Source organism: Phyllobates terribilis, unplaced genomic scaffold (genome assembly GCF_046119375.1).
Source record: "Phyllobates terribilis strain yellow unplaced genomic scaffold, ASM4611937v1 Scaffold_84__1_contigs__length_6523798, whole genome shotgun sequence".
Classification (NCBI taxonomy): domain Eukaryota; kingdom Metazoa; phylum Chordata; class Amphibia; order Anura; family Dendrobatidae; genus Phyllobates; species Phyllobates terribilis.
The window spans coordinates 4,222,472-4,243,457 of NW_027362844.1; positions in this window are offsets into that span (position 1 = coordinate 4,222,472).

Below are 20,986 nucleotides of genomic sequence, written 5' to 3' on the forward strand. Positions count from 1 at the left end.
CTGATCCAGCTCTGGCCACAAAGTTCAGGATTACTCCGAGCTAGGATCAGACCCCAAAGTTTTTCCCCAGGCGGGGCCTGGACCAGGCCAGATCAGTCCTCTTATCACCGCTGATGAAGAACTTCCCCAAATCCCCCACCCAACCTAACTAAAACCCCCTATTATACATTATATACAATATATACAGAACACAACCTACACACTCACCATCCAAGGCTCAAGTTCGATGCCGGCAAACCTTCTATTCAGGAGACAGAAATACAAAACAAAAATCTAGGGTGGAAAGACATCAGCCCACCACCAGGATATAGGAGTACTACCGGACTAAGGCACCCTGAAGGAAAAGCCCCTCCAGAGACGGGCCGCCCTCCGGGCACCCAGTCTTTCATACTCCAGAGAATGTACCTTCACCAGGTCACCTAGGATGTTCCTACAGACTTCATCTACATGGAGGATTTTACTCTGCGTCGAAACTAAAACTCGTGCGTTCCACGTGAAATACCTGACCACTGCGCTGACTATGAATAAAGTGTCTCGGTCCCTTCTCCCAAGGTCTCCGAACGCTCCATAGGCCCACCCGGGGTAGGACAGAGTAGCCAGCCGCAGCCAACCAATGGAAGTCCCCACCCTGTTGTACACCTCTGTATTAAAGGGACAATGAAGCAGGAAGTGCTCCATGCTTTCCAGCACGTTAGCACAAGCCTCACGGGGGCAATTCCTGTCCTCGGAGCTCCTGTACTTCAAATTGTCCCTCACATACAGCTTACCATGGAAGCAGCGCCAAGTCAAGTCCCAGTACTTCTCGGGGATCCTGCTAGAATTTAACAAACTCAACCCAACCTCCAGATCCCGACTTGGGCAGTCTTTGAGGGCCAATGGACTCTGAAAATGAGAAACCAAGACCCTCATATCGAGGAGTTTCCTCGGGAGGGACCTCACCTCCCACATTCCCAGACCCCACCGGCGGATTATTTTCAGAACCGGGGTAACATAAGCCGGGAGATGCCCGTGTGGTGTGCGAAGATCCTTCAATCTTCCCCCTGTCTCCCATTCCTGGAAGAAAGGCTGAAACCATCCCTTGCAGGAGAATACCCACGGAGGAGCCCTCTCTTTCCAGAGGTTTGACACGTTCACTTTCAAGAAGGTGTTCACTAGGAACACCACGGGGTTCACCATATTCAAACCCCCTAGTCTCCTCGTGTGGTAAGTGACCTCCCGCTTGACTAGGTTCAGTCTGTTACCCCATAACATCTGGAAGAACAGACTGTAGACCCGTGTCCAGAGAGGCTCTGGCAAGACACAGACGCTGCCCAGGTAGATTAGCAAGGGGAGCAGGAAAGCTTTGCACAGGTCAACCCTTTCCCTCAGGGTGAAAGAACATCCCCTCCATTGGTCCACTCTTTGGGCGACACCTTTGATTCTGCCTTCCCAGTTTTTCGTGGAGTAATCACCCTGGCCGAATTCGATGCCCAGGACTTTGGCATGTTCTTGGGGTTCGGGGAGGGTGTCCGGAAGATCAAACCCGGGATCTCCGCCTCCCAGCCAGAGACTCTCACACTTATCCTGGTTGACCTTGGACCCGGATGCTCCGAGTAGCGCTCCACTCGCTGCCTCCCCTTGCGAAGAAACAAATACGGTGACATCGTCCGCGTAGGCCACCACCCTCAGGATAGCCTCCGGTGCCGCCCCGCCCATCCGCACCCCCGCCAACAGTCCACAATCGATCCTTCTGAGGAAGGGATCGATTGCAAACGCGTAAAGCAAAGGGCTAAGAGGACAGCCCTGACGGACACCGGATCCTACCCCGAAAGGTCGTCCAATCCACCCATTCACCAGAGGGAAAGTCTCAGCCCCTGCATATAAGGTCTTAAGCCTGTCCACAAACCCTCCAGGCAGACCATACCTCAAAAGAGTGGACCAGAGGTACTCGTGGTTAACCCGATCAAAGGCTTTTGCCTGATCCAAGGTCAGCAAAAACCCCTTCCAGAGGCCCGCCCTGCCTTGCTCCACGGCCTCTCGGACACCTAGAACAGCACTAAAAGTGCTATGGCCAGGAACGCAACAGTGCTGAACCTCCGAAAGGAGCCGGGGTGCAAACTTCACCAGCCTGTTGAAAAGTATCTTAGCCAAAATCTTCCTTTCCACATTGAGAAGTGCTATGGGACGCCAGTTCTCAATGCGTGACGGATCCTTACCCTTTGACAAAATGATCAAAGCTGACCTCCTTAACGATCTCGGCAGAGTGCCCGAGGAGAGACACTCGTTAAGCACCTGAGTCAAGAGGGGGACCAAAGAGTCCCTAAAGGTCCTAAAGAACTCGGATGTTAAGCCATCCGGACCTGGCGACTTTTTGGGCCTAAGCCCATCGATCGCCAGTCTCACTTCCTCTTCTTTGATCGCTTCTGCCAAATCGCCCAGCGAGAGGTCAGCCCCTGGCTCAGGAACAGATTCAGTCAGGAAAGCCGACATCCCGTCACGATCAAGCTCCCTCTTTCCCAAGAGGTGCGAGTAGTAGGAACTGACGACCTCCAAGATCACTGACCTGGACCTTCTCAGGGACCCCGTACTGTCCACCAGCCCCGTCACTATCTTACTATTCACTGACATCTTACAGTTTCTGTAAGGGTCGGGCGAGCAGTACTTCCCGTAGTCCCTCTCGAAAACCATAGATGCGTGCCTATCGTACTGACACCTCTTCAGCAAGGACTTCACTTTGGAGATCTCCTCGCGGCTACCTCCAGTCAAGACAAGATGCTCGAGTTTCCTTCTCAGGCTCTGATACAGGCGATCCCTGTTCAGGCTTCTGAAGTTCGAGAGCTGCCGGAAGAATCTCGCCACCCGATTTTTGAACATCTCCCACCACTCTGACTTAGTGTTACTTAGGCCCAGCAATGGTACCTGGCTCTGAAATAATTCCTCAAAAGAACGTCTTACAGCTTCTTCCTCAAGGAGTGACGAATTCAGCTTCCAATAACCTCTTCCCATCCGAGGAGTCTCTGTAACGTTCAAGAAAACATAATCAAACAGTGATCGGAGAACTCCACCTCCACAACCGACAACGGTGAAGAGATGGCCTCCTCCTTCAAATAAAACCTGTCTAGCCTAGACCTGCACTGACTACCTCTAGAAAAGGTGAATCCCGTGTTGCCCGGGTTGTGCCGGATGTGGACATCCACCAGGCGAGCCTCACTCACTATCCTGTTTAACGCGACCCAGTCATAAGACAGCCGGTCTCCGGAACCTCCTCTATCACAGGATCTCGTGACATTGTTGAAATCCCCTCCGAAGACCACCTGCCGACTCGAAAATAAAAAAGGTTTGATCTTCAGGAAGAGACATTTGCGGTCCCACTTGGACTGGGGACCATAGATGTTAATGAGCCGAAGCTCTTGTCCCCCCATGGAGACATCTAGGATCAAGCATGTCCCCATTTCTAATTCGATCACTCGTCTGCATTCAACCGCTGCGGTCTTAAAAAGGACCGCCACCCCGCTATACGGCTCCGCCGCAAGAGACCAGTAGGAGGGCCCATGCCTCCACTCCCGCCTTGCTTTATGCAAGGTTGATATATCGGTCAACCTGGTCTCCTGCAAAAATAAAATGTCGGCGTCAAGTTGGCCGAGAAAATGAAAGGCCGTGTACCTTGCCGCATCTGACTTTATGCTGCAAACATTAATAGTTGCCAACGTCAACGGGGTGGGTGCCGCCATCATGAATGGTTGAATTAGATAGCCTTTTTCTTCCCACCACTGACAGTCCCAACCTCTTCCTCCGATAATGACGGGTTTTTAGTGCGCTTAAGACAAACAGACTCGTCCATTCTCTCCTTACATACATTCTTGCCCCCGTCTGGTGGTCCTGGGTTAGTCGTCCCCCCAGAGGGCTTTGTATTTGCCCCCGAGAGGAAGACCCAGCCATCTCCTGAGCCCCAACCACCTTGTCCGCAACCTCCGGCCCCGGGTCCCCATTTCCCCCCTGCAGAGGGAGGTCCTGGAGAGCCCCGAACCGGTTGGAGAGATCCACCAGAGGGGGGGCGGCTGAACCCTCCAATGGCGCTTGGATCACGGCCAGAGAGTCAGAGGGGTCGCACTCCAAAGAGGCAGCTCGAGACCTGGTCCCCCTCCTACCTCTGGCCGTTTTCCTGTTACCCTTTTTCTTTTTCTGTGACCACTCCCCCTCTCCCTCATCTAGACTGTCACCAGAAGAGGGTTCCTGGGAAGACGTGGCGTCCTCTCGCTCTTCCCTTTCAAGTCTCTTGACCTCCTCGCTCAATTCACTGTCTTTAGGATCCTCAGCTGCAAGTGAAGTACCTGGGTCAGAGTTTAGGGACATTACTCCCTGCCCCCTGTCCCCACGGCGCTGCTCCTGCCGCCTGATGGTGGATGGCGGCAGCTTGCTCCTCACCGGTTCCCTGCCTCCCCGCCTCTACTGGTCCCTTCACCGGCAAGATTAGTCCTGGCTTTCGCCTGTCCCGCACTCGCCGCTTTCAGGACAGCATTGGCGAAGGAACGTGGAGAGCGACTGAACGGGTGACCGAGGTCACCACACAAGTTACACCTAATCCTGCGACAGGCAGCAGCAAGATGACCAAGGTCCCCACACAGTGTGCATTTCTGGGTGGTACACTGCGCACTGAAGTGTGTGGGGCTACCGCACCTGTGACAGACCTTAGGCTGCCCCCGGTAGAAAATCAAGATCCTATCCCTCCCCAAAAAGGTTGAGGAGGGGATATGGGTAATAGTGTTTCCCGAAACCTTCAATCTCACCATGAAGGTCCAGGCTCCTGACCAGATACTATGGCCATTCAGATTCTTTTCGGGAATATTGGTGACCTCTCCGTATCGACTCACCCAGGTCGTAATGTCCATACAGGAAAGCGACTCGTTACTAGTCAAAACGGTCACTTTCCTGACTGAATCTTGGTGGGTTATTGCCAGGGGAAAGAGACCATGCCATTCGGGGTGACTCCGAGCCAGCTCATGGCGAGACCAGAAAAGCTCAAGGCCCTCCGGTCTCATGAAGCTGACATCGAAGTAGGAGGTCCCGTAGGGATGGATCAAGGCAAAGATGTCATATGCCGCAAAGCCCATCCCCAGCAGGAGCTCAACCACCTTCCACCTATCAGGACAGGCATCCTTGCTTACCCACTGGAGACGGACCACGTTCCTATGGTTACTCCTCTGCCCCGTTGTCGACAGAGACCAGACAGTCTCTGCCCCTCTATCTCGGAAGGCTGAAAGACCATGTCTCTCTATCCAGAAAGACAGATCAACCTCCCTCCCCTCTATAGTGATGGAGCTCTCCCCTCTCCTCAGGGCGTCCAGGAGCTGCTGTTGCAAGTCACCATCCCCAGGGCCACCAGACGAGGGCGAACTACTACCCCCAGCACTGACAGCTCCTGAATAGCTTTGGGCTGAAGCCCCCGCCAATGCTGGGGGGGGCAGCGGGACCAGCACCTACTTTCCCCCCACCAACACCAGTGCTGCTCCCACCATTCACTTCACTACTACTCCCACCATTCGCAGGACCATTACTCCCATCATTCACTCCACTACTTCTCCCACCATTTGCTGCATCACTACTCCCACCATTCATTCCACCACTACCCCCACCATTTGCTACACCACTACTCCCACCATTCCCACTACTCCCAGCATTCATTCCACCACTACCCCCACCATTTGCTACACCACTACTCCCACCATTCCCACTACTCCCACCATTCACTCCACCACTACTCCCACCATCTGCTCCACCATTACTCCCACCATCTGCTCCACCACTACTCCCATCATTCACTACACCACTACTTCCATTCCCTTTACTTGTCACCCCATTACCTCTGCTGTTCTCTGCACCTTCCACAGTCACCTCCATTCCTTCCTCCCTTGTGTCTGGTGTCTCTGCACTCACACCTGCTGGGCCGGGGGAGGGGAGCACTTCCAGGGACTCCTTTCCCTGCAGCACCACACCCTTTTCCCTTTGGTTGCTGCTGGCTTTCTGCAGGTCGTCTCCTGGAGCGCCCTGCCCCCCTACTGCAGCATTTTGGTCCTTGTGCTGGGCAGACTGTTTGTTGGGCACCGCTGCCCGCCCTGCACCCACAGACTTTGGGGTCTTAGTGTCCTTTTTGGGCGCTGGGGCACACTGCCCCCCTGTCGCAGCAGTGTGCCCAGTGTTCCTCACAGATGTGTTTTTCACATCCCTCCCGGCCCCCCCAGCCCCGGTGATAACTGGCTTAGCCGCAGAGGGCAGGGAGGGAAACTCCACAGAACTTCCTATGTCCGGCGCTGTGAGTACCTCCACAGCCTCGCCCTCTGCACTGTTCCCTGCACAGATGGCAGCATCGCCGGACATCCTTCTTCTCTCCCCACCTTGCCTCTGCATCGAGCCCACTGCAGAGCCCGTGTCTTTAGGTTTGGTGGGGTTTAAACAGAAGGTGGCAGGCACAACATCAGACATTGGTACATACTTGTAACTCACCACCTCCTGTGCGGCTCCTCCGGTCTTCCTCTTCCTCCTCTTGGTCTCCTCCACTGGTTTGTTCTCACCGAAGGAAAACCGCGTCAGGTCCACTGGAAACTCCAGCAGTCGGATCTCCCTCAGCAATCCTCCTTCCTCCTCCTCCCCCAACACTCCAGCCTCTGCTGTCGGAGTCCTCTGCCCTGCAGGGAGACCACTTGGGCTCCGGCTCTGCCCCTCACTGGCTCCAGCAACTGAAACTCCAGTCACCTCTTCATCCTCCTCCTCCTCTTCACTAAGGACGCCGGTTGGCGGTTCTCCTGAGGTGTTTAACCCCTTCATTTCTGAGAACCACCGCTGGTTCTTAAACCTTTCCAGGAAGGGACCTGCGCTTTTCTCAATCCCCTCCCGGAGGAGCACTAACCTGACCACCTCGTCTCTGAGGGCTTTAAACCTCTGGGAGGTCGCGGGTCTTTCCTTGTTGGACGCCCGGGTGTTCAGGACCCAGGCCTCCCTCAGCTCCTCTTTCAGCTGGGTTAGTGCTTTGCCGGCGTCCTCGTACTCTCGCAACGTGGCGACCACTCGGGAGGAGAAGGAACTTGTGGACTCGCAAGAGCTCATCTCCCCCCAGGATCTTGCTGGGCTCTTGTTCCTGGGGCCTGGGGTGCCCCGGTCTCCCTCTCTGGGCGGGCGGTGAACAGTCTCGGGGTTGGAGTAGGTGGATGTACTCTTCCTCACCCTTCCCGATCTCCTCACTCCCTTCTGGGCCGGTTGTTGAGGCTCCTTCTCCCCCGCCGACATAGACCGGGGGATAGGAGGCTGGGAAGCCATGCCGGCCTCCCAGTAGGCCTGCCTCTCCCTAGGGAGAAGAGAGGCAGACGACGACCCTCCTCCTGGAAGTGCTTGAGCTCAGGAGGCAGGTGCTACTCTCAGCACCACTCCTCCTGTCCTGTGTACTGTATATATACACTGCAAAGTACCAATTCTCCTGTATACAGTATATACACTGCACAGTACCTGTATATATACATATATACAGTATATATACAGTCCTGTATATATACAGTCCTGTATATATACCTGTATATATACAGTATATATAGACTGTATATATACAGTCCTGAATACAGTCCTGTATATATACACTGTACATATACACTATATATATATACACAGTCCTGTATATATACACTGCACAGTCCCATTTCTCCTTTCCTGTATATACTGTATACTGCACAGTACCACTTCTCCTGTCCTGTGTATATATGACTCGCCCCCTGGGCCGTGGGGCACTCAGAACCGGGCAATAGGGAGACGATGGGGGTAGTAGTGGCGACCCGGTCCCGTGGCTCAGGGTGGTCAGACCAGTGGCAGTCTTTTAGATGTTTTAGATAATGTCCGACTACGCCACCCGTGGATTGCGGTTATTAGGAACCGCCGCTGCAGGGCAGACCGCTGGGGCCGATGATGTATGCAGCTGGGATGGTGTGACTCCCCACGGGAAGAGTGCGGCCCCAGGGCAGTGTAGTGGATGGTGGGAGTGATGGTGGTGAGAGTCCCAGTACCGGTAATGCCGGAGGAGTGAAAAAGCACACAGACAACGTACTGCAGTCCAGGGTCTTTACTCACAGTTAATATCCAAGTCACTTCTGCGGGGAATGACTGCCCGAGCCGTGCTGCGTCCACCAGGTGAGGGGCTCGGTCAACCCCCAGACAGCTCAGGAGTATGGCTCAAGACCCCCTTTTGTCCTTTCTCTGGCCTGCCTCACCAGTGACCCACTTTTGTCCAGCTACCGCGGACTTGTGCGGTTAAACGTGGGCCCCGTCCTCCGCTGTCCTATATGGTGCCTTCCTAGCAGGTTTGATGAGGTGTCGCACCAATAAATGATCACGACCTCCGGTCTTTGGCTGAGGGTTGTTTCTCCTCCACCAACTTGGGATCTGGTACCCTTAATCTGCCTGACCCTGCACCCTGGATTCTCGTGGGTTCTTAGGGTCCCTTCCACCTTCTTGTTCCTGAGCCCTTCTGTTTCTCTCTCTCTCTCTTCTTCTCCTTTTCTGTTCCTTTCTCGTGGAGCTGGGATGAGACGTAATCTCAGCTCCACTTCACCTCCTCTCTCTCTCTCTCCACTCTCCTCCTCGGCCTCTCACTAGGCCCACTCTGGAGTAGAGCTCCTACAGAGCCTCTACTCCCTGTCTTCTCTTCTCTGGACAGAACCTAGATCTAAGATGGTGCCCACCTTTTATACCTCCCTCTAGCCATGAGCCCAGGGGACCAGCAACCAATGAGCTCCTATCTACGCTCAGGAACCAACCCCTATCTGCCCCTACAGCACTGGGTGTTCCACCCCCCTCCCCACTCCAGACAGGGACATAGTTGGTCGTGCCTGCACTTCTGTCTAGTGGGAGCACCGCTGAGCTGTCCCTCGGAAATGGGGTGTGTGTGCTGTATGCAGCTAACTGAGCCCTGGTCCATACTCCATCCTTACCCGGGAGTGGAATATCACACCTCTGGTCTGAGGTGCAATACCCCTGTAGCGGCCGAACCCTCGGGGCGCTACATATACACTGCACAGTACCAATTCTCCTGATATATACACTGCACAGTACCACTTCTCCTGTATATATACACTGCACAGTCCCACTTCTCCTGTCCTGTATATATATACTGCACAGTACCACTTCTCCTGTCGTGTAAATATACACTGCACAGTACCACTTCTTGTTTCCTGTATATATACACTGCACAGCACCACTCCTCCTGTCCTGTATATATACACTGCACAGTACCACTTCTCCTTTCCTGTATATATATACTGCACAGTACCACTTCTCCTGTCCTGTGTATATACACTGCACAGTACCACTTCTCCTGTATATATACACTGCACAGTCCCACTTCTCCTTTCCTGTATATATATACTGCACAGTACCACTTCTCCTGTCGTGTAAATATACACTGCACAGTACCACTTCTTGTTTCCTGTATATATACACTGCACAGCACCACTCCTCCTGTCCTGTATATATACACTGCACAGTACCACTTCTCCTTTCCTGCACAGTACCACTTCTCCTGTCCTGTGTATATACACTGCACAGTACCACTTCTCCTGTTTATATACACTGCACAGTCCCACTTCTCCTTTCCTGTATATAGATATACTGCACAGTACCACTTCTCCTGTCGTGTATATATACACTGCACAGTACCACTTCTTGTTTCCTGTATATACATATACACTGCACAGTACCACTTTTTGTGTCCTGTTGTCGTGAAGCAACATTAGACTTTGGTTGGGTTAATATTGGTTTATTATTTTCAATATTCCTATGATAAAATAAGAATAAATATTGGAAAACTAATTTAAACATCCCAAGTATCCCCTATCCTGAGAACTTTCCAATCACTGGGGGTCCGTCCACTGAGACCCCCATAATCCCGAGATCCAGAGCTCTGAAGAGCACCATGTTAGTGGGGCTATGGTGGATCATACACACTGCTGCACTATTCACATGTGGCTCATCAAATAACTCCTTAAAGGGAGTGATGAGGGGCACGACTAAGTAAAGCCAAATTTACTGATCTGGGGTAATGAGTGTTACAGTATGTGGGCTGGTGGGGTTTGTCTTGCAGGGCTGCTTTTTTGTCCCAGTCCGGCCCTGGTTTACAGAGATCAAATGGAGTTTTTTAAATTAATTTTCTCATTGTAATATTAATAGAATTCATATGAAATGAAGTGAAATATGTTGCAAAAGTTATTTTTATTATTGAAAAAAATATAAGATACTGATATTCAACTGTGAACTGGATACAAGGCACAAGATAAATGCATGAATACAGTGCAGGTTGGATTACTTTGCCTTATTTCGGCTTTGTGGAATTAAGTTCATAAAATAAGCACCTAAAAGAAGAAATCACACTAACAAACATGTGATGGGGCATCTCCTTAATGTCCAAAAGTGATCTGGTTTCCCAATAGTATATATTTTCAACCAGTTTATTTTTTAGAGAAAGAACTAATGCCTGATCCTTCTTCTGGAGGGATTGAAATGCCAGATCCTTCATTTTGATCAATTATTGTGTGCCAGATCCTTCTTCTGGAGGGATTGAAATGCCAGATTCTTCATTTTGATCAATTATTTTGTGCCAGATCCTTCTTCTGGAGGGATGACAATACCAGATCTTTCATCTTGACCGATTATAGTGCCAGATCCTTCTTCTGGAGTGATGATTATGCCAGATCCTTCATCTTGACCAGTTGTTGCACCAGATCCTTCTTCTGGAGTGATGACAATGCCAGATCCTTCATCTTGACCAACTATTGCGCCAGATCCTTCTTCTGGAGTGATGACAATGCCAGATCCTTCATCTTGACTGATTATTGTGCCAGATCCTTCTTCTGGAGTGATGATAATGCCAGATCCTTCATCTTGACCGATTATGTCGCCAGATCCTTCTTCTGGAGTGATCACAATGCCAGATCCCTCATCTTGACCGATTATAGCGCCAGATCCTTCTTCTGGAGTGATGATAATGCCAGATCCTTCATCTTGACCGATTACAGAGCCAGATCCTTATTCTGGAGTGATGACAATGCCAGATCCCTGATCTTGACCGATTACAGAGCCAGATCCTTCTGGAGTGATGACAATGCCAGATCCTTCATCTTGACCGATTATTGTGACAAATTCCTCGCCAGATCCTAATCCAGATCCTTCAAAAACTAAAAAATTCAATAGTTAGCAGCCATCAATTTCATAATTAGTTACTAAACAGCAAAAAAATATTAAAACTACAAAAGAACAAGCAGATTAGTATCCAAGAGCAACTTTGTGTGTTAAGGAACACAACGCGCTGGGGTTTATTCACGTGGGAAGAATTAGATTATAAAACAGCTCAATTGGGGATATTTATTAAAATTATCAGAGAGAGGGCATGAATTTACTAGTCTTTAAAAATGTCACTAATTGCAGCAAATGTATCACATTGGTGTATGTGCAACCATGGTAGAAATGCAAAAATTCAGCCATTTTGTTCCTTATGCCACTTCATAGATAGTGTGCACATGAACATCAAGTTAATATATATCACATTATAAATTTGTAATTACTTGTTAAATTATTACATTTGTTCTTAGCAGTAAACTATAATATATACAGTAATTATGTTTAGAATACTCTAAATATTATAATATATACTATTACGATTACAATACAGTTATATGAAAAAGTTTGGGCACCCCTATTAATCTTAAGCTTAATGTTTTATAAAAATTTGTGTTTTTGCAACTGCTATTTCAGTTTGATATATGTAATAACTGTTGGACACAGTAATGTTTCTGCCTTGAAATGAGGTTTATTGTACTAACAGAAAATGTGCAATCTGCATTCAAACAAAATTTGACAGGTGCATAAGTATGGGCACCCTTATCATTTTCTTGTTTTAAATACTCCTACCTACATTTTACTGACTTACTAAAGCACTTTTTTTGGTTTTGTAACCTCATTGAGCTTTGAACTTCAAAGCCAGGTGTATGCAATCATGAGAAAAGCTACTTAAAGTGGCCACTTGCAAGTTGTTCTCCTGTTTGAATCTCCTCTGAAGAGTGGCATCATAGGCTCCTCAAAACAACTGTCAAATGATCTGAAAACAAAGATTATTCAACATAGTTGTTCAGGGGAAGGATACAAAAAGCAGTCTCTGAGATTTAACCTGTCAGTTTCCACTGTGAGGAACATAGTAAGGAAATGGAAGAACACAGGGACAGTTCTTGTTAAGGCCAGAAGTGGAAGGCCAAGAAAAACATCAGAAAGGCAGAGAAGAAGAATGGTGAGATCAGTCAAGGACAATCCTCAGACCACCTCCAGAGAGCTGCAGCATCAACTTGCTGCAGATGGTGTCACTGTGCATCGGTCAACTATACAACGCACTTTGCACAAGGAGAAGCTGTATGGGAGAGTGATGCGAAAGAAGCCGTTTCTGCAAGCACGCCACAAACAGAGTCGGCTGAGGTATGCAAAAGCACATTTGGAGAAGCCAATTTCTTTTTGGAAGAAGGTCCTGTGGACCGATGAAACCAAGATTGAGTTGTTTGGTCATACAAAAAGGCGTTATGCATGGCGGCAAAAAAACACAGCATTCCAAGAAAAACACTTGCTACCCACAGTAAAATTTGGTGGAGGTTCCATCATGTTCATTGAACATCTGTGGGATCATTTGAAGGGGGCTGTCCATGCTCGGCGACCATCAAACTTAACTGAACTGGAAATGTTTTGTAAAGAGGAATGGTCAAAAATACCTTCATCCAGGATCCAGGAACTCATTAAAAGCTACAGGAAGCGACTAGAAGCTGTTATTTTTGCAAAAGGAGGATCTACTAAATATTAATGTCACTTTTCTGGTGAGGTGCCCATACTTATGCACATGTCAAATTTTGTTTGAATGCAGATTGCACATTTTCTGTTAGTACAATAAACCTCATTTCAAGGCAGAAACATTACTGTGTCCAACAGTTATTCCATATATCAAACTGAAATAGCTGTTGCAAAAACATCAATTTTTATAAAACAATAAGCTTAAGATTAATAGGGGTGCCCAAACTTTTTCATATAACTGTATATACTATTACTATTACCTATGGTAATGACCAATAGAATTATTGGAAAATAAGTTACACAATGTAAACTATCTACATTATGTGGAGGGCGACAATCGCAGAAGCCGTTCTTGTAGCAAGATTCATCAACAGATAGAAATATCTAACTGCTTGGTGTGTCCAAGAATGCTATCACACATAAAGACACATAATGCCGCCTAAGCTGTGCCCAAAGTAAGGTCTACCCAGGGATTCCCCATAGAAGAGTCTGTAATTAATAGTGGAATTAAATGAACACATTGATGTTGGATTTATATTCTTACAGGATTACAACAATAGAGCATAAGATATTACCATACAAATATTACATATAATAAGAAGCAGTAAGAAGTCAGACAATAGATACATATAATGGAACATTGTGCATTTGAGTGTTTAATTAATTGAAGACATTGATGTTGGATTTAGATTCTTACAGGATTAAACCACTAGAGCATAAGATATTATGATATAACTATTACATATACTAAGAAGCTGTAAGAAATCAGACAATAGATAAAGGAACTGGACTTACGAGGTGCAGAAAATATGGGGGTCACGCAGCAGAGGAGGAGAAGGTAAGTGGCCTGCATGGTGGTCCTCGCTTCTGTATGACTACAGGTAAGAAGTGAGGAGCAGATGGAAGAGGCCTCTTTATATAGGACTGGGACACTACATTTGGGGGAGGGGTCAGTGGTAATAGCTCCGCCCCCTTGTATCTAATGTAAATGACACTAATGGTTACATAGTAACATCAGATCTGGTGGTTACACTTCACATTACACATCGTCATAAATTATTTTATTTAAGTAGTAAATTTATATTATTTATATTGTTGGTGACTTTTGTAAGTTTCTTCTGTTTTCTTCTGAATATACGGAGATGTATTGTGTAGCTCCAGCAATGTAATGATCTGTATAATTTGATTACTTTAACAAATATATATATTAGACTAAAAAGCATCAGGGCCCCTGCACACTATAGTATTACAGATCTGTACAATACAGCGACGTCCATAGAAAGTAATAACCAATCCTGAATCTGAAGCCTCATTCCTATATTACTATACACTGCAAAATACAATCCTATAACACTACAATCCTATACACTCCATAATGGATAATGTCTACTGTATATATCCCCTAAGACAGACAGATTTCCCCACTATGTATAACAATGCGGATAAGGTGAACGATACAAAATCCATGGAAAATAACAATCTTTATTAGAGCATAAAAATATATAGATATACAATTAGAAGTGATACTGCACAAAGATTAGGAGGAGGAGGAGGATTGCAGCCCAGTTATAGTATAACAGAAGTAATGTGCATTTTATCCATAGTGGGCATAAACCAAAGTGGGACTAAGTAACCAAAATCATAAGTGCCCACTAGGTACACAATGAGAAAGATCAATCAAATGTGATCAAGTGGAAATGATGGAGATCGGGCAGCCACCCACAGCTTGATGCGTGTTTCACCTATCGCTTCCTCAGGGGGGCGTTGTCATATACTGCAAAACAAAAGCCCAATAATTGCAAAATATCCTACTAATACTTCCATTCTATTAGTCCAAAAAGTAAAAAGCCTATTTGGTACAATACTTCTATTCAACAAACACTCAATCAGGTCAAAGAAGTATAGATGCACAAGTTTGATAAAAAGATTTGGAACTTTTATTGAATTATTTAAAAGAAATTTATAAAACACACATAAAGGGGAAGTGAACCAATGAAGGTGCCTGCAGTGCTAGTAACAAGGGTAGTCAATCATTTATTCTGTTTAACAAGACTTACAAAAGGAGATCATATCAATGAACCCAGTGATAAATACATGAAGAATTAAATAAATAAATAAGTAAAAGGATCAGTATCCAAAATTCATTCATCTAGTAAGCATTAGTGGATAACAAGTACATACCTTAAAGTATCCAGCATAGATAAATGTAGTCAAAATGCCATGAAAGTATATATCTATAAATATGTCAATAGGTCATATAGAGAGAAGCCATAAAGCCCACAAGTGGTAGACAAGTGTCAATATAGGGCAAAGTCAATCATGGCCCACAAAATACAGATGGTATCACCAAGCATAGAAATAAACAGATGGAATCATCAGGCATAGAGATAAACAGAATGTAAATAAAGACAATACAGCTGTCCTTACCTGCAGTTGAAAGGTTGTATTGTCTTTATTTACATTCTGTTTATCAGAACAGAATAAATGATTGACTACCCTTGTTACTAGCACTGCAGGCACCTTCATTGGTTCACTTCCCCTTTATGTGTGTTTTATAAATTTCTTTTAAATAATTCAATAAAAGTTCCAAATCTTTTTATCAAACTTGTGCATCTATACTTCTTTGACCTGATTGAGTGTTACTCCCATTCTAGTAGCCACAATAACAACGTACAACTGAAGCAATAAAAAAATGCCTTTATTAAAAATAAATATAAAAACATAACAAAAGTAATTTCTAAAAATACCCATTAAATACCATGGGAAACAATTGAACTCCACAACAATAAATAAAGCTCATAGGATATGATGAAGGAGTCTATATATCATCTGATGTCTATACACATAGTATAGCACCTGCAGTATACAGGATAATATATGACTGGTATATGGTATACAGTGATTACAGAAGTCAGATATCATATACAGGATAATATGTGACTGTTATCTATTGTATAATTCCCAAATTTAACAGAAAGGAAAAAGGGACAAATTATTTGGCTTGCATAGTAGCAGAGTGCTTTGTGGAAAATTAATGACCATGCCTCGAACCATTTATTTCTATACAGATAAATGTACAAGGATGACCTGCATCTTCTAAAGCAGCAGAAGCCAAGGCATCCCGAAACAACTGCTGGGGTATCGGCCTGGGGGACATCCGTATACATAGCTAGTGTGACTGTGGATTAATTGATCTGTGATATACTGCAGTAACTGCACCTTAATCACAACATTTATTTAATCATCACACACTGGAATTACAAACCATGAGGGCTATGTCCTCATTAAAGAATACTGACACCTCGGATTGTTGTTGTTTTTTTTTTGTTGTTTAATACAAATCACAAATCTACAGAATCCAGAAATGTAAAATCAACTATCTACCTAAGACTAGCATCCTCTGTAATCGAAACCTTCTACCCCCATCTTCAGGACTTCTCTTGTGCTGCAGCAGTTCTCTGGAATGCACTATCCCACAGAATATGGTTAATCTAACTATGCCCTGTTCTCCCTTCCTTAATTTTCTCCAGAATCTGGTCCCTTCACTCATCTGTATCCACAGCCTCCATGCACTCTACAGCTCCTTGTATCTGTACTTATACAGATTCTGGCTGATGACTGGTTCATGTAATGGTATTTGAATTCCCCTGTTTATAATAATCATGGCCGGACCATACATGACAAGCACCTTTTTATCTTTTGTGTCACTCCTATATCTTCATAGACTGTAAGCTTGTTAGCAGGGCCTTCACTCCTCTTAGTATGTCATGAATTATGTGATAATCTGTATTGTCTTATTCAGTTTGTACATGTCTCTACTAAATATAGAAATTAAATAAAAAATATTATTATATATAACTCTCTTTGGCCCCCTGTAGTACAATGTCTCTCTTTTTGGTCCTCATTTAGAATAAAGTCCCCTTCTTTGGCCACCATTTATCATAATGTTCCCCTTTTGCTCCCATGGTATGATGCCCCCCTTTTTAGACAAAATTTACAATAATGTCCCCTCTTGGGGCCCCCATTTAAAATAATGTCCCCCTCCTTGGACCCCAATTAAAATAATGTCTCCCTCTGTGGCCCCTACTTAGGACAATGCCCCCTTCTTTGGCCTTTGGCTCCCATTAGGTGTCAAGTATTATACATATATATATATTTATATATATATGTATATATATATATATATATATATATATATATATATATATATAAAAGTATGTAGACCACTCTTCTTTTGCAAACTGTCCCAGGTCTCCCATATGTGAAGTGTGTCTCCTCCCAAGAGCAATTTTAAGAGCAATTTAGATCCGGACTAAGCAATGAGTCCGGATCTAAATCCACAGGTGTTCAAAAGGATTTAGATCCGGACTCATTGCTGCCACTTCAGAACTCTCCAGCACTTTGTTCCCATCCATTTCTTGGTGCTTCTTGAAATATGTTTGGGGTAATTGTCCTGCTCGAAGTCCCATGACCTAGGACGCAAACCCAGCTTTCTGACAATAGACACTACATTGTGACCCAAAATCCTTTGGTAATCTTCAGATTTCATGATGCTTTGCACGCAGTCAAAGCAATGAGTGCCAGAGGCAACAAAACAACCCCAAAACATCTTTGAACCTCCACCATATATGACTGTAGGTACTGTGTTCTTTTCTTTGCAGTCCTCATTCCATTTTTGGTAAACAGTAGAATGATGTGCTTCACCAAAAAGCTCTATCTTGGTTTCATCTGTCCACAAGATGATTTCCCAAAAGGATTTAGGCTTACTCACGCACATATTGGTAAATTGTAGTCTAGCTTTTTTATGTATCTATGTCAGCAGTGGGGTCCTCCTGGGTCTCCTGCCATGGTGATTCATTTCATTCAAAAGACTACATATAGTTCACGCTGACACTGATGCACCCTGAGCATGCAGGACAGCTTGAATATCTTTGGAACTTGATTGGGGTTGCTTATCCACCATTTGGACTATCCTGCGTTGCAACCTTTCATCAATTTTTCTCTGCTGTCCACATCCAGAGAGATTAGCTACAGTGCCATGGGTTGTAAACTTCTTGATAATGTTGCGCACCATGGACAAAGGAACATCAAGATCTCTGGAGATTAATTTGTAACCTTGAGATTGTTGATATTTTTCAACAATTTTGGTTCTCAACTCCTCAGACAGTTCTCTTCTCTTCTTTGTGTTCTCCATGCTTAGTTTGGCACACACAGTCATACAATGCAAAGAATATGTAAATTTCTCACCTTTTTATCTGGTTTCAGGTATGATTTCATATTGCTCAAACCTGTTACTTGCCACAGGTGAGTTTGAATGAGCATCATATGCTTGAAACAAAGTTGTTTACCTACAACTTTGGAAAAGTGCCAACATTTTGGTTTGGCCCATTTTGGGAGTTTTGTGTGAAATTATGTCCAATTTGCCTTTTTTGTTTGTTTTTTTGTGTTGTTCCATTACATACAAATGAAATAAACATATTGTAGCATCGACGTCTCTGCCCCGTTCTAGGCAGAGACGCCGTCCCTCTCACCTCCCCGCTCCTGGCGCGGCGTCCTCCAGCGCTGCTCTCCCCGCTGCTTCCGGCGCGCGCTCCTTCCCCGGCAGTGTGCTTAGGGCGCGCGCGCGGGCGCGCGCTCCCCCTCTCTTAAAGGGACCGCGCGCGCCGTCCTAAGGAGTCCCCGGCCAATTGCCGGAGGACCTCCCATATAAAGGGCACCTCCTCCAAAATGGAGGTGCCCGAGCAATGTTGTTTGCACCTGTGTCTCACCTGTGCTTCAGCCCTCAGGTCCCGTTGCCAGTTACCTGCCAGATTCCTGCCAGCTTGCTGCCTTTGTCCTGCCTGATATCCAGTCACCTGCCTGCTAGCCTGAGGTCCGACGGTCTGCCTTCCAACTCCTGTCAGTCTGTCTATGGACCAGCTTGCCCGCTCACCTGGGAGCGCACACCTGTTACCTGCCTGCTAGCCTACCTGGAGGCTCCGCCGTCACGTGCTGTGACCATCTGCCTTTCCAGAGACTCCTGCCCGCTCACCTGGGAGCGCACACCTGTTACCTGCCTGCTAGCCTACCTGGAGGCTCCGCCGACACGTGCTGTGACCATCTGCCTTTCCAGAGACTCCTGCCCGCTCACCTGGGAGCGCCCACCTGTTACCTGCCTGCTAGCCTACCTGGAGGCTTCGCCGTCACGTGCTGTGACCACCTACCATTCCAGAGACTCTCGCTTGCTCACCTGGGAGCACACATCTACCATCTGCCTGCTAGCCTACCCGGAGGCTCTGCCATCACAGGTCGTACCTACCCTTTACCCAGAGACTGCCCCGGTCACTTGCCGTAACTCCCTGCCCGTTCATCCAGAGACTGCCCCGGTCACTTGCCGTAACTTCCTGCCCGTTTATCCAGAGACTGCCCCGGTCACTTTCCGTGACCTCCAGCCCGTCCACTCAGAGACTGTCCCGGTCACCTGCTGTGACTGCCTGCCCGTCATCCCTGATTGCCACCCGCTCCCTTACAAGGACCGCCCCCTTGTATAGTAGCTCAGAGGTTCCGCCTCCCAGACCCGTTACACATATCTATACCAACACATGTGTAATTACATTAATTTTCCAGGAGCAATACTTCATTTTCTGGAACAAATTCAAGGGTGAAAAACACTATGAAAAAAGCTTGAAATCTATGACGCTTTTTAACAATGGATAAAAGATGTTAAGTGTGTAAAGTGAGGGATCCTTTAAGCTTGGCCATGGACCCCGGGGCCCCGGGCGGTAGCCCAGATTGCCCTCATTATAATCTGCCTATGGTCCTAAGTGTTCCCCGGATAGTGGCCCCGGAGCTGCGCTCACTGAGTAACAGGACACCGCTCCTGAGCTCAGCTTCGGGGCCCGCTCGCCGGAGCGGCTCATTCTCCTCGGCTCCTCAGCGTCAGCGGTCAGAGAATTACAGCTAGGGACACATAGGACATGTGAGTATAAGGATTTTATTATTTTCTTCTTATTTTACAATGGATCCCACTGATTCTGAGATTGTGTTTAGTGACATATTGTACTTCATGATAGTGGTAACCAATTTTGATACGACAATTTGGTGAAAATTTTGATAATTTTGCAATTTTCAAACTTTTAATTCCAGAGAGTTATGTCACACAAAATAGTTAATAAATAACATTTCTCATATGTTTACTTTACATCAACACAATTTTTAAAACATTTTTTTTGTTAGGAAGTTAGAAGGTTTAAAAGTTGACCAGCGATTTCTAATTTTTCCAACAAAATTTACAAAACCATTTTTTTAGGGACCACATCACATTTGAAGTGAGTTTGAGGGGCCTTTATGACAGAAAATACCCAAAAGGAACTAAAGCAATGTGGAAAGAAAAATGAACATTTTACTTTTTTTCACAAAAATTTTACTATAGCCCCAATTTTTTTATTTTCACAAGGGTAACAAGATAAAATGAACCACAAAATTTGTTGTGTAATTTCTACTGAGCATGTTGATACCCCATATGTGGGGGAAAACTATTGTTTGGGCACATGACAGGGCTCGGAAGGGAAGGAGCACCGTTTCGACTTTTTGAACGCAAAAAAAGACTGAATGCCATATCACCATATTAAAATGAATGCCGTAATGCCATTATGAAAACAAAATGCCATATGAAAAAAGTGGATGCCATATCACATTTGGAGAGCGCCTGACATGCGAAAACAGCAGAAACCCCCCACAAGTGATAGCGTGACGTCTCTTACTCGAAAAAGCCCTTTTCTTTACCCTGGGAGATGGGGGACTCGGAGTCGGGTCCTGTGATGGAGAGATGGGGTGCAGCCGTGGCCCGGACCCGACCCGGACCCGACCCGTGCTCAGGGCCGTCACATTAAAAGAGATGGTGTGGGCTTATCCGGGTTGAGTGGCTGATTTACGACTACGCCACCTGTGGCACCTGGTGAAGGCCACCAGCGCCGCTGCAGTCCGCTGAGGCATAGTGTTACGGCGGCCAGAGTTATTACTACTCCCCACAGGCGGAGCAAGGCCTCAGGGCAGAGGGACAGGAAGGATGGAGGGGGTAGTAGTGGAGGAAGAACGGATGCCACGTCGCGCGGTGTAGCGCAGAATAAACAGTCCGGAGGCCATAGGGGTGAACTTCCAAGGCTTTACT